General features: G+C 37.0%; 1 protein-coding gene across 1 annotated transcript in view; it reads right to left on the reverse strand.

Annotated features, from left to right (window-relative positions):
- Positions 1-14,834, reverse strand: part of LOC311087653 (uncharacterized protein) — a 415,151-nt gene that overhangs the window by 156,450 nt on the left and 243,867 nt on the right. The window lies entirely within an intron of this gene.

The following is a 14,834-nucleotide window of genomic DNA, read 5'->3' on the forward strand; positions in this document are numbered from 1 at the left end:
TGGGAAAAACTCAGATTTGCATTTATAACTTTATTTGCATTTAAAACTTTAATAGGTTTCCTGTCTGTGATCTGTCTCTGAGCTTCCAATGAGTTTTATAGAAACGAATGGCAAGTAAATCTGCTCTTTAGAGTTGCTAATTAGCATAGTAATTTAGAGACAAATGCAGCGGAGGCAATTTCCATAATGCGCTCCTCTAATACAACGCCCACTTTCACAAAGCCACAGCTGAGAGGAGAAAACAACCGCCACTAAATTAGACGTGAATCGATTGATTTCGCGAGTTGTAATGGTGTGTTTGATTTGCACCGAACCGCAAACAAACACCGTGAAGGAATCACTCGATCGGCTGTGTGTTCTGCGATGAGCAAGTGTGTGAGTTGGGTCAAACACACCGGCCCGATCCCTGTCAGCCAGAAGCACTGCAGGGTTTATGAAGCCTTCGCTTCTGACTGCAGGTTCACGAGCCTGAACCGGGTCAGATGAGGTCAGGGGTGCTGGTTACCCACAATCCCCCTCTCTCAGCCTCGGTTCACGCACGCGCCGACGACCCACCGGCCTTCATGGGGGCAGGCGCCTGGGTGTCGAGTCCACGAGACGTCATGCACAGAGAAAAACACGCACACGCACACTAAAGCCATATGTTTATAAGAGGTTTACAGCAATAGATCGACCGCACTTTGATTCATATTCAAGTATTGCATAATATTGCATATTGCATTCCCTTTACAATAAGATTCAAACACACAGTACTTCTAAAGCATTTGAAGATGAATAAACACTGTAACAAATGCATTAACTAACGGGACCTCATTGTGAAGCGCGACCGCAATAGATCGACCGCACTTTGATTCATATTCGCATAATATTGCAAGTGCATATTTTATTCCCTTTACATTAAGGTCAAACACACAGTGCTTCTAAAGCATTTGAAGATGAAGAAGAATAAATACTGTAACAAATGCTTTAACTAATGGGACCTAATTGTAAACTGCAACCTTTTTATTTTTCGACTCTTTAAGTAATAAACTAGGGTTACACTTTATTTTAAGGTGTCAGTGTTACAGTGTAATTATATATTTAAGTACTGAGTGATATTAAGCAACTACATGTACTTACTATAGGGTTAGGGTTGGATTATGAGGGTTAGTTGCATGTAATTATGCATAATTTACTACGGTAAGTACATGTAACAAGGACACCGTAAAATAAAGTGTTACCTAAACTAATAAGTGATTCATTAATGCACATTTATCGTTTATGCATCATCACTGTGAGTTCATTTTCATTGCATTCACCACTTTTGCTTTTGAAATTGCACATAATAATAATAATAATATGGCATATAGTATGTAATGTTAGATGCATCTCTTCAGGATATAGATTCGCTTGCGCTGAACATTTGCCATAATGCACAATGATGATTCAGCACACATGCGTGGTTTTCTCTCATCCTGACGGTTTCTGTTTCGGCCGGTGTGTGAAAGTCTCTGCTTCTCCTGCCCAGTCCGAACCCCCCCCACCCCACCCCACCCCATGATGTCATATCCCCCCCCCCCCCCCCCCCCCGACTGGGTCTCAATGAGGGAGGGTCCCTGGCTGGTGACCACGGATGTACATGTCGCCCATCTAGTCCATGTGTCTTTGACTGTAGAGGGTATTATATTTCAATCTTTTGTTTCAAATGTACTTTGAATTGTTTCTTTTCTTTAGTGTTTTTTGAGAAAAAAAAGAAAAAGCATCAACAGAATCTGTTGTCAGCACTGCAGAAAACGCACGAAAGGTTTATTGAGATCGGCTGGTGTTGAAAACAGATAAGCTACAAGAGCCATAAACCAAGAATGTTGTAACTTAAACTCACCCGGAGTGTGTGTGTGTGTGTGTGTGCGCAACATGACAAATACAGTCAAACTGGCTGGATCTACTTTCAAACAACTCAGAAATTGCTAGTGAATCAAAGCGTCCTCCAATAATCTGTTTTATTCACAACTTTTGAAAAATAATTTTCACATGATGTTGTCATGCTAACAAGATTAGTAAATGTTACAGTTCTTATTATCAATCAGGGATTATATCGCACTGTCGTCTCCTCCTGAAACGCCGTCAGTGATGATGCTCAAAGGCTTTGGGGGAGAGAGAGGAATTATGATGCTCCATTGAGTTTGACTTGCGTAATAGACTGAGAGTCCTGTTGCAAAGCTAGTCGTGCTTTGCTAACTGTAGGCACACACTACGCTCTGGTCAACAATCGAGTGCACTTGGTAGGCGCCTAATGAGAAAATGATCCTGCTTTCATGATGGTGTAATTCGAAAGCCGTTTTCATGTGTATATAAAATAAACACTCGCCAAGCCTTGAATGTGATCGCAATCGTTGTTGGCGAGTGTATGAAACGCTGTCACTCATCATTTGGCCGGTAACATTTTAATAAATTCTAACAATGCAAAATTGTGGCAACATGAAAGTTTAAGCCTTGTCGATTTAAATATTCAAGCGCAAGAAGAAGCGTAAGGGAACTCTCAGTGTTAAGTTTTCTGTGTGCAAACATCCGAAGCGTGTTCAAACAAAATTGTCAAAATGGCCGTCTTGGCGAGTATCCTTGTGAACATAATCTAGTCGGTTACGTCTTAATTGAACGTAAAAAGTTGAGAAATAAAACGCATGTGTATCAGTATATTGGATCCATGCATTCGCTCTTAAAGTGACAGTAGCCTCATATTCCTCCTGCTGGCTTTGTTAACAGAAAGAAAACAACAATCACTCATTACTCTCGACTGAATCACTTTTGTAACTTTAATAAGGACTAATGTGTTTCGTGGCTGGGAAAAAAATATTAATGGCCAGTAAATTTACTTTAAATGTGTGTGTGTGTGTGATTGTGTGTGTGTGTGTGAGTGTGATTGTGTGTGTGTGTGTGTGTTTGTGTGTGTGTGTTACCACTAACACTACAGAGCATTTTCAAATCATCTCGTATTTCAGTTCCCTTAGAAGACAACGGTTTGAAACAGAGCGATCACACTTTAATAATTAGTGTAATCTTTGATGACATTAAGTGTTTAATTTCATCTCGTGAGGATTAAACAATATGATATTATCTAATTAGTTCTGCTGGCATCGGTTGAGCCTTGTTTCAGCGTGACTTCCAGCTGGTTTGCCTGTATTTCATGTTTCAAAACTGGGACAAATGAGAGTCTGATGATGATTATTAGAAGTAAACATATCAGGTTTTGTGACCCTTATCTGTTCGGTTTCATTGTTCTCAGACCTCACCGACATCATCCACAGTCAGTAGGTGCGAGTCGTGGTCCTGTGATACAGTAGATGTTGTCCATGTGGCCTGTGATTCGATGTTGTTGATTGGTTGAACTGTTTGTTTAGTTAGCTCTTTCTGTTAGCGTTAGCCTCTAGCCGTGCAGTCAGTCACAGTGTTTAGGTGGTGTGATGATGATGATGATGATGATGATGATGATCGAGCGAAAGATCGGAGGCTCAGCCGGGATTAATCCTCCAACGCCCGGCTCCCTCGTTCCCAACCCTCCCTTTCTACATCTAATCTTATCAATCGTTCATGAACTGGATTCAGTGCGACGCGATCTGTGCTGAAAAGACACTGTGCAAAACTGGTCCGGATTATTTGTAAGGATTTGTAAAGCGTACTCAACATATTTGCTCCCTTTTGCGAACTTTTAATCCACTTTGTTTGCAAAAATGCCTGATGATACTAAAGGGTTGAGCAAAATTCAGAATCTAAGAATTGACATTGACCACACAATGTTTAATTGGAATGACATAGTTGAAAATTGCTTTTCAATTAAAGTTTTGACTAATTATATTTCTTTAAATATATTCCTAACTAAAAGTTTCATATTCTGAAATTTATTTAATTCGTAAACCAGAGCACTCTGGGAAATGTCGTGCTTTGCATTTGCCAATTAAGTGTTATTTTAGTATCTTTTTTTAAAAAGTTTTGTCATTTTTATTAGTGTATTTTTATGTGTTTATATAATTTTTACTATAGCCTACTTTATTTAATTTATTATTTTAGTAGCTACTTCAACTTAAACCAAACAAAACAAAAAAGAGAATTTTTGCCTTTGGCAACTAGCTGAAAGAAAATTATTTTACGTTTTTTTTTTTAGGTTTTTTTTTTAAGGTTTTTTTTTAAATATGTTTTATTTCAATTAACGTTTATTTTTATTTTAAGAAATGAAAAATATTTTTTTATGGTTTTATTTTTAGTTAGAAATAATAACCCTGCAATAAAATGAAAGTTCATTTATTAAATGTAATGAGTGTAAATTGATTGATTGATCGTCTAATGTTTAAGAAAATATACTGTATGTATATGTGATGTTTATTATATTTGCTCTTCATTCAAATTCTACATTGCAATTTTGCATCCTGTACTGTTCAGGAATTGAATTTGGTTTTGAAAGGCATGTCAATTCGCCTCCGAATGATGCTCAGCCCTCCCATACAATAAGCATTGTGCATTTACACTGAATCTCTGATTGTGTGATCATGTATGAAATATGCCAGTCTTTTATTTGCTCTTCTTCAGCATCACGTGTTCACCTCTGTAGACTGAGCACAGCGCCCTCTATTGAGCGAGTGTCTCTCTCTCTCTCTCTCTCTCTCTCTCTCTCTCTCTCTCTCTCTCTCTCTCTCTCTCTCTCTCTCCGCTCAGAGCAACATGACAAGCATCAGCATCTGCCAACATTCATGCACAACATTCATGGAGATGCTGTTTAATGGTTTTAAGAGGTTGAATTTCCACTAATCCGGTTGCACTGACTGTGTTCAGAATGAAATACTAAAATACTGCCCTGCATAATGCTTACTATTTTTATTTATTTTTTAAATAGTATGTGAAAATGTGTGCAATGTTTTAAATGGTGCTACATTGTCAGTGCATTGCATTGTGGGATGTACATTTTTAAGTAAATGCATTAGGTCGTCGGGTGATTTGCATACGTGCACACGTGTTATATAGTGCAGAAATAGCATGTATGTTATTCTGAACACAGCCACTCTCATGCATATGATTCCTGAAGCACACCACGCTCATGTTTTCTTCATATCAGAGATGGCGTGTTCAATAAAAACTGCTGTCTCATAAGCTCGATCTGCTTTGTGATTTGATGTCGGGGTGTTGAAGCAGAAAGTAGGTCTTCGGGTCCCCGGGCCCCTCGTCAGTCTCTCCTCCATTGTCTCCTATTGATTCTGATGCACACAAACGCTTATCGCGTGTGCTTTCCTGCAGATAATCCTCATTTACAATAAACTGACACCAATTTACAGTGAAAAACACTCCTTTTAACATCTGATGTAGCCTATATGTGTTATTTTATTTCAGCGTTAACCTCTTAAGAATTCATATTACACTCCTATAAATTAAGCTTGAGTGCTACTGATGATTATATTATTGATATTATGCTAATGAGATGCGCTGGAATGGAGGTTAGTTAAAGTCCCCCTGTGGTTGAAAATCCAGCTTTTAATGTTGTTTATGTGTCTGTGTGGTGTTTTTAATCTGCTTTAAGACAAACCATGTGTAAATTCATAAGTCGACACCATTGCTGAGTATTTCCTCCTTAAAACTGCAGTGAACCAAAGACAGTCTTAAAAACACGCTTTGAAATCGCTGGTGTTTCTGACGTCACAAACTACCTTGTAACCAATCAGATCAACGTGTGATCGTCAACCAGTGGATCTCTGAGCTGAGTGAGTGAGTGGAGGCGGGGCTCATTTGCATATTCATAGAACCGCGCATACTAAATGAGGCAAGGGTGTCGAGTTACATTCAAGATATTTTAAGGCAAAAACGTTTAAATATGTCATTTTGATGAGTTTTAAGGGATGAAATGATTGACTACAGGGGGACTTTAACACCATTCTTGAATAATTTTCCATTCTTGAAATTAAAAACGTCTTTAAAACGTGCTTAAGAGAGATGTATTTTTGGTGATCTACTGTACAGTCGTGTTTTATTTGCTCTGAACGGGAATAAACCCTGCTGAAAAACAGGGAAAACATTGGATTTGTTCTCTGAGGTGAATTTGCCATGTGACTTTACTGCCATCTAGTGGCGAACAGCCAAACCACCGAGAATCTCCATCCACGATTCTCAGGTTCTGAAGCTCTTCTTCTGCCATATGCTCTCGAATCATTTTATGCACATATAAATATGACTGTTAGTCATGGCAGAAAGTGTCATTGTCGAATGGTTTTTCTACCTTTATGGTCATGAAACTCTCGACTTTTATTCCTGTGGCAGTTCAGGTTTATCTAAGATAATACAGAAGTAAAACTAGTCTTAGTGCTGTGGGATGCATCTTTTTTTTTTTTTTTTTTTTTTTTTTTTTAAAGAGTTAAATAAGATTCCATTGAATTGACTGTAGTAAAAAAATGTGTGAAACTCAACAATGGTTGATATTTCTACTTGTATTAATTAGGTTCAGGAATGCTATTCTTCCGAGAGTTTCCAGTTGGGATCTCTGCATGCCTTGGATTTCTTTTCTTTACATTTTATGACATTTTGAGCCCTAATCTTGCCAAACGCACCCCTGTACTTGTGTCAAATTCATCTGATGTCTTTATTGCTCGCTGTGAGATTGGATGAAAACATTGTTTGACTCAATTGTCTGAATATGAGCCATATTCTAGTGAGACTTTTCCCTGCATTCAGACTTTGAGTTTGAAAATATTTCAGGTATGACATGTGTGACGTGATTTTTTTCTTTTGTAATCTTGCAAAGTTTCTTAATGTAAAGCAATATATTCTTGTCTTTTGCTTACTTTTGCAATGAGACATGATTTCTGTTCAACTAGGTTTGTGGACATTCAGTGGCATTAATAAAGTTACTGAGCTCAGTCCTATATGTTTCATCATGCATGTCACTTTTAATGCGTTTAACCTTTGCTAAATCATGCAGGAGGTTTTCAGCGCACATAATAAATGAGAGTCGTCAGAAAATACAGTTTTCAACTCTATTATGTTTTTTTTTTCATCCAATCTCACAGCAGCCTGGTCTTGTCTATTATAATGTGTATGAATGTTGTTTCAAGTGTTTAGGCTATCTGTTATTTTCTATGCATATGTTTGTTTTATACTGTTTGTCTTGTAAAAAAAGAAAAGAAAAAAAAAGAGTCTTTTATTCATAAAAGCATGTTGTACCCTGTTCACTGTCTTGACTGTTTCTTGTCTGTTTGCGTGTGTTTGCATCATAAAATAAACATTAATTTAACTAAAGGTGAATTATTTTAAGAAACACTGGCTTAATTTTCCATTGTGGTACTTTCCATGTCCCTTCTCCCTTAAAAAAATAAAAATATTTTTATTATTTTGTATGAAAAACATTCCATACTGATTCTTCTCCAGTCCAGCAGAGGGCAGAGTTGTGCGTTGCTTTGCTTCCACCACTAGGTGTCAGTGTAGCGCCACAGTGTTTCTGTTGATTCACTCAAAAGATGAAACAAAGTGATTTTCCCCCAATTTTTTTATTGACTTAATTATTCAAAACACACAATTGTATTTACCCATACTGGTCTTTTTAGTTCATTGATGTTCTGTAACAGTTATCACTCAGGTTTAGCCAACTTTAAAGGACTCAACACATGAACTGTCAGTCACTGTACAGGCCTTTATAACCACTGAGATCAAGACTGGGAAACGAAACGACTGTGATAAATGATGTATAAGATATCCAGCTTTGTGCAATTTGAAATTATTTTTGACTAAATCTCTAACGTAAAACTGATGCAGCACTTTATTCACCTTTAGATGTGAGAGATAGGCCTATTCATTCTTTCAGTTTCCAAGTTGGAAGTCCAACTGCAAGTGGGAAAATCGAAATTATGCCATGCTATATATTTATTAGATGAAAATTCATAATGTCATAATTTTGCCTTATCTCAAATGACTTAGTATGGCATTATTTCGACTTTTTTGTCATAATTACGATTTACCAAAGCATTTTTTTTTTTAATCTTAAATGCCTTCCTGACCAAAACTTTTCATCTCATAAATATGACATCATTTCAAATGCTTGTCACAATTACGATTTACCAAAGCATGATTATTTTTTATTATGTGGCGGAAATGGCCTTCCATAACACATGATTTTGACTTTACATCTCATAAATATGACTTAGTATGGCATCATTTTGACTTTTTTGTCATTTACCAAAGCATTATATTATTATTATTATTATTATTATTATTATGTGGCGGAAATGGCCTTTCATAAGGAGCAAAAAATGCTTGTGGGTGTTTTATTGCACTCATGTCACGCGAAACTCCCGCGCAATTGCTATTTGAATTTCGCCCGCGAAATTTCGCCGAGCAACGGTAAATGCGATTGTGCCATTACTCTCTCAGTCAAACCATTGTCCTTGTTTGTTTGTTTGTTTCTTTGCACTGAAGTTTCTCCGGTTGCTATATTTACAGGAACAACGATCAGGGCAGAAGAACACACGGTTGTACTTGTGAGTTGAGCGTATAGGCACTTGTTTGGAGAGTCGAGGTGATATTATATTTGATATGGGAACCGCGTGCTGTGTCTCCTCATCAGGCCTTCAATCATAATACCCGGAGTCACATGAGGATGGTGTAAATCGAGGGAAGTTGTCGGGAAATTAGAAGAAAACTGGTTTTGGGAAGGTCTTTGCACATCTCTCAGTGTAAACGTCTGTCCAGATGGATCATATTCGTCCACAATCTACAGGTAGGTTATAAAACGACTCACGTAAATTTGTTTACCTTGTATCTGAATCATGAACTATCTATTATAGGGACAGTTCACTCACGTATACACATTTAGGCCTAAAGTTACTCGTCCAAACCGGTTTGACCTTCTTTCTTCCATGAAACAACAAACACAAACACAAACGGAGATGTTTAGCTGAATGAGTTTTCATACAACAAGGGTTGCCAAGTCCGCGGTTTTCCTGAAGACTTTTCCTACTTTTAAACTGTAAGGTGGGTTTATGTTCTAGCAATGATAAAACTGTGCTAGATGTTAATTTCTGTGAATGGTAATGAGACTTTGAGCACCTGTAAGCACCTTTATGAAAACAGAATGTTTATGATTATTAATATATAGTGATTTTAGAGCTGTGTGTGACTGCAAACTAGTGGGTGGCATATTTGGGCTATTATTATTTGGCCATTGGGCAAGTTTTGTTAAGTCGACCTGGCAACATACAATGAATGCAGTCTAATAGGGTTAATTCACTAATTAATAATAATCAATAATACAATTCATATGTATTTGGAACAATTTGAAGGTGAATTAACCCTTTTAAAGTACCTGGGAATGGATTACTTAAGGTCAAAACTGGTCTTAAAAGCCTCTCAGTAAAATGACTAAAATCAGAGCTGTTCTGAATTACAGTTACCATGGCAGTCGGCTAAAAAAAATCTATATTCTGCTTTGTGGAGGGTTTAAATGCTCAGCTGCACTCATCGCTCACAGCGTTTCTTTCCCAGTCTTGAGTCTTTACAGCGACTATCTCTCAAGCGTTCTTTCTCGTCTTTTGTTCTTCTCCTTATTGGAAATTGATTGTCTTCTACCATCACAAAGACACATGGTTCTGATTGATTCTCTGGTACCAGAGGAAGGAGGAGGATTCGCCCGCAGGGTCTGGGATCTGAACACACTGGGAGATGTTTATCCGAGAGAGCGTGTTGATCAACCACGTGTGTTAAATCATAGATAAAAGAGTGAATCTCACATAAAGATATGTCCAGCTCGTATTTCAACCAAAAAAAAAAAATTCTCAGCTTTTTGTTCAAAATGTAAAAAAATAAATTAATGATTTTTTAATTTTTTTTTATGAAACTTGCTCACATTCAAGTGTTGATAAAAACAATGCATTAAGCTAGAATAAAACTGGGTTTTTTATGTTTAAAAGTAGAGACTGTGTTCTTTCTTTTGATATAGTGCATGTTCAAATTTTTCAACAAAATATTCTGGACGCCATTACATTTTTGTGAAAATTATCCCAAAAAAAAAAAAATGCTGACAGGGAAAGAGTTAAAAGAGGCTCGGTTTTTTTCTTTTGATATATTGCATGTTCAGATATTCATACAACAAAATATTCTGGAGGCCATTACATTTTTGTGAAAATTATCAAAATATCTGGTGGTGACGAGTTAAAGTATAAATTACTTAGTATTTTTATTTATTTTTAGTAATTTTATTTTAATATATTTATTGAATAATAATTTAACATTTACAATTATTAAGAAAAGTGTCATGATGCAAAAAAAAAAAAAAAAAAAAAAGGCACTATTTTCTTAGTGCAAAATATTTTTCCTTGTAATTTTGGGTGAAATATGACCCAGACATTCCTCAGTGAGATTCACCCAATAATTCTGTACCTAAAGAAACAATTAGACCCTCAAAGCCTTGATTTAACTTCATTGAAATTTCATATACAGAGATGGGACAGAAGGAGAGCACAGTATTGTCAATCAAAGCAGACAGACAAAGTGTTAAATAAATAAATAATTAGTTGATCGTTTCATCAGACCCGACTGGGCAAACCCCGGTTCCTCCCGCCTCGCCCTGACCGTGACGTACGAGTCGTCCTGTCTCTGAACAGTTAGATTAATATCCATGCATAAAAGATTCACCAGCGTTTCCCTAACGACAGAAGAGCTGGTTTTCATTATCTTTTTTTTTTTTTCTCCTTTTTTCTTTTTTAAATATCAGGATCACTTGAACACGCACAACAAACACTAATAATTCAACTGAAATGCATTTACCTATGGACAGAAACATGGGTCAATAAATGAAATTAAGAGAGAGAGAAAAAGAAATGGAACTTTAAAATAAAAAAATAAAAACAAGTATACAGCAATTTGTCGCATGATATTACTCCGGTCTCTAAAGCTCATTTTGGTGTTTCTCATAATTCAAAGGAACTAACAACTACACAAGCTTTGGATAATTTCAGGCAATCTTGACTCCCGTGGCCTACAGTTTCATACCGTGACACCAAAATGTTTTCTAGTTGCTCTGATGCCACTTCAATGTTCAGTAATCGCTGATCTCGACTTAAAACAAAGGTTGATTTTGAGTGAGCATGCCAAAATAAAAGAGTAAATTACTCAACTCAACTCAACAAGACAAGTACAGAACAGTAAAAAGCTTCAAGTCACAATATTTCCAAAACTATTATTTAGCAGTAATATCTTCTACTATCATCATTATTGTTTCATCAGATTACCTTTACATTACAAGTATTTGAGGTATATCAGAATTATCATTGTCAACACATGCCTGCCAGCGTGAAATGACGTGATTGGTCGGGCGAAGCGATTCGATTGGTCTAATGTCTGCGAGTATGACCGATGGAGGCTTATGATTGGACGACCACTGACAGTGCAGGTATACCTCAGTTTTACACACAAATATCACAAACACACACTTCTGGAATACTGTAAATTACACAAAAATAGCTCTGTCGGAAGTGTGTGTGTGAATCCAGAGGCATATCCACACGGAAACGTCACACTTTCTGCACACGTCATAGAGAAATAAATACACTTAAATAATGCAGAAAATAGAAAAACAACTACTTTCATAAAAAAACAAAGTGCTTCTTTATCAGAATGGAAACTCCTTTTTTATGCAAAATCTGCAGCTATGCAAAAAATATGCAGGTATGTTTAAAAAAAAAAATGTGTGTGTGTTTGTGTGTGTGTGTGTTTGTGTGTGTGTGTGTGTGTGTGTGTGTTCAGAGCAAATCCACCCGTGGTTGAAGGAAAAAGGCACTCAACTTGTCCTGCATAGTTGCCACTTCCTTCACCGTGACATAATGCAGTCTGACTACTCTGTGTGTGTGTGTGTGTGTGTGTACTCAGCCTAGTTTGGGGACAAGCCCAGCTAACAGGGAACGTTCTGGCAAGGTTCTCCGGCAACCTCTGGTTCTCGTTCTTCCAGTAACATTAATATAATGTTCTTTCAAAGTTATCTGATCTTTAATAATGTTCTCAATGTTATTTATACATCGTTTCGGAAAAAAACGTTTTAGTTGGACGTCCGTTTAACGCTTTTTAAATGTTACTTGTTTCGGAATGTTCAGAGAACATTCAAAAGTAACGTTTGCAAAATGGAACGTTCGTATAACCAAGTTTTTTTTTTTTTTTTACACGTTTAAAAAACTGGGCGTTTTGAACATTCCGAAAAAAACATTTTCATAACTTAATGGGAACAGTAGCAAAACCTTCTTAGTACATGTTTTTGTTAGCTAGGAAATTGTGAGATTTTAATTACGGTTTGCGATTATAACGTCCCCTTTTAGATGTGCTACTCACGTGTGTGTGTGTGTGTGTGTGTGTGTGTGTGTGTGTAAGTAAATGTGTTGCTACACTGAATCACATTTGTATGTGTGTGTGTGTAAGTAAATGTGTTGCTACACTGAATCACATTGGTGTACGTGTGTGTGTGTGTGTGTGTGTGTGTTTGTGAGCGGGTGATGATGAGGATGAGGATGATGATGATGATGAAGATTAAACTGGCAGGCTGAAGAAGAATCTTTGGTATCAGTGGCTGTATCACACACACCACTGTGTTTCTGTGAGGTAGCCACATTGATTCTCACTACAAACGAGGTGTGTGTGTGTGTATGTGTGTGTGTTCGCTTTTTCCACATTTTTGCTTCACATCAGAGTTTGTTTAGAAAAAAAAACTTGCTCTTCGCCTTCTCACGACTCTAAAATGGTCAATGCTTTCTTCTAAAATGCTACAGACATCTGCTGTCTTCCCCGTCCGACAGAGAGACAGGACTCAAGCAAAGGAAGTTCATCGAGAAGGGCCTTTTTCACCAGCAGGAACATTTGTTTTTGGATTGATAGACAAAGAAACAACAAAGAGCCGCTCTGTCTTTTCCAGCTCCCGGAGTTCAGGAGTCCATTTCTCCGCAAATATACACAACAATCCCTTGTTTCTTGTCGTTTCGTTCACAAGGTGCTTCTTTACACATAGTTTATGCACAACAAGAGTCCAGACGTTTAATACAAACTTTGTGTCTATGTAACTTTTTACCCGCATCGTTATTATAGAGAAACAGAGAGAGAGAGAGAGGGAAGAAAAACAAGGATTAGAGGAATATTTACAGGTTCATGTTCAGTATGTTTTGGTAAATGCTTCGATTTTGGTTTCCAAAACAAACATCGGATCTCAGGACTCGGGAACGAGTGTTTTTTTTTTTCGGCCCCTGTTGGGAATCACGTGATTTGCCGGATTCTCCGGTACCGACCCGCACAGACTCACGGGAAAGGAAGGGAGTCGGAGCCGCACACATCCTCTATGATTATCGTTAAGGCATCTGTCGTTGGCACTCAATTATCATACAGTGACATTTTACCTTTAGGTTTTGGCCATTAGAAGCTGCATGTCTCCACAAACAGGAGAAAAATAGCTTTTTACTCTCCGCTTGATTACTGATTGTTTCGTCTTTGGTAACGGAAAATATCTTTGGATGCAGGAAATAAATGCATGACAAAAACAGCCACAAAAACTCATTGATGATGATTTATGGATGATAAAAATCCTGACATCTGACAACCTGCGCAGGACAGGGATTCACTCATGCTGCCTTCAAGTTTTATTAGCGGTGTTTGGGATCGATGGGGAAACGCTATAACCATTATTTGATTTGATGCAAGGTTATTAAAAAAAAAAGAAGTAGTTTCTACATGGAAAAATGTAGTTCAGGCAAGAATTAAAAAAACAAAGTAAATCCTATATTAGTACTCAATTCAAGCTTGTAGAAATTAAAGCGTAAATCTCAACGATATAAAATTAAGTAAAACCTACTCAACTTTTCTAATACTGGTGTTCCCATCATGCACTGGGGCATGAATAATTAATAAGGTTGATTTTTCACTGGTTTCCAGCTGTATTTACTCTGTTTTATCACGGCTTTTGTTGTTAGGTTTAGAAACTTGCCATTTTATGACATTTGGATTAATTTTCTACTGAAAATTTTTCATTTTTATTCATACTCAAAAACGAATGTTATGTACCAAGTATTGAGGTTCCGGTGCCATGTTACTTCTATTAAGTATAGATACAATATGGAATTTATACAATATATTGTATTATTTACTTAGATGTTTCTAAGTAAATCATACACTTTAAAAGTGTGGTTTAATTTGATGTTATATTTGAGTAAAAAGGATAATTTTATTAAATTTACTTAACTTAGTTAAGTAGCTGTTACTTAATTCTATATGTGAAATTCAATATAATTAAGTAATATTTGCTTAATTACTTCAATTGAATGTTAAGTGTCAAATGAATGTTAAGTTCAATAGTAAGTAGATGTTTCTTGATAATAACGGGTTAGTTGTACAGAGCAGTTGCAGTAAAAATTTACTTAGTGCAAATTGTTATGAGGATTTTGTCAAGCAAGTTATTATTTTCAGTGAATGCAGCATTTCTCACTTTTCTTTAGTTTAACTTAAAGTACTAAAATAACACCATCTTGAAGGCAGCATGACATTTGAAGTCTCCGTCCCGCAGCGAACGAGAGGTGCGTTTCTGTGGATCTCCAGGAGGTGGCGCTGTTGCTCTGTGCAGGTGAAGCGCTCTGTAAAACCCCTACGGTAAAATGATTCTTTAGGGGAAAATACAGAGGCCTGATTGATTCTTTGCATCCCTTTATCATTGTGCTGAAGCAAGAACAAGGCGCCACGCTGGCAGTGAAAACACTCCTGAAACTATACTCGTATGAATCGTTTGCGTCAAGGGTCAAATGAGTGTGGTTGTGTGTGTGTGTGTGTGTGCTAAAATACGCATTGCCTTCTGTTCCTTCTTTCCA

This window comes from Abramis brama (genome assembly GCF_963993115.1).
Source record: "Abramis brama genome assembly, chromosome: 7".
NCBI lineage: Eukaryota > Metazoa > Chordata > Actinopteri > Cypriniformes > Leuciscidae > Abramis > Abramis brama.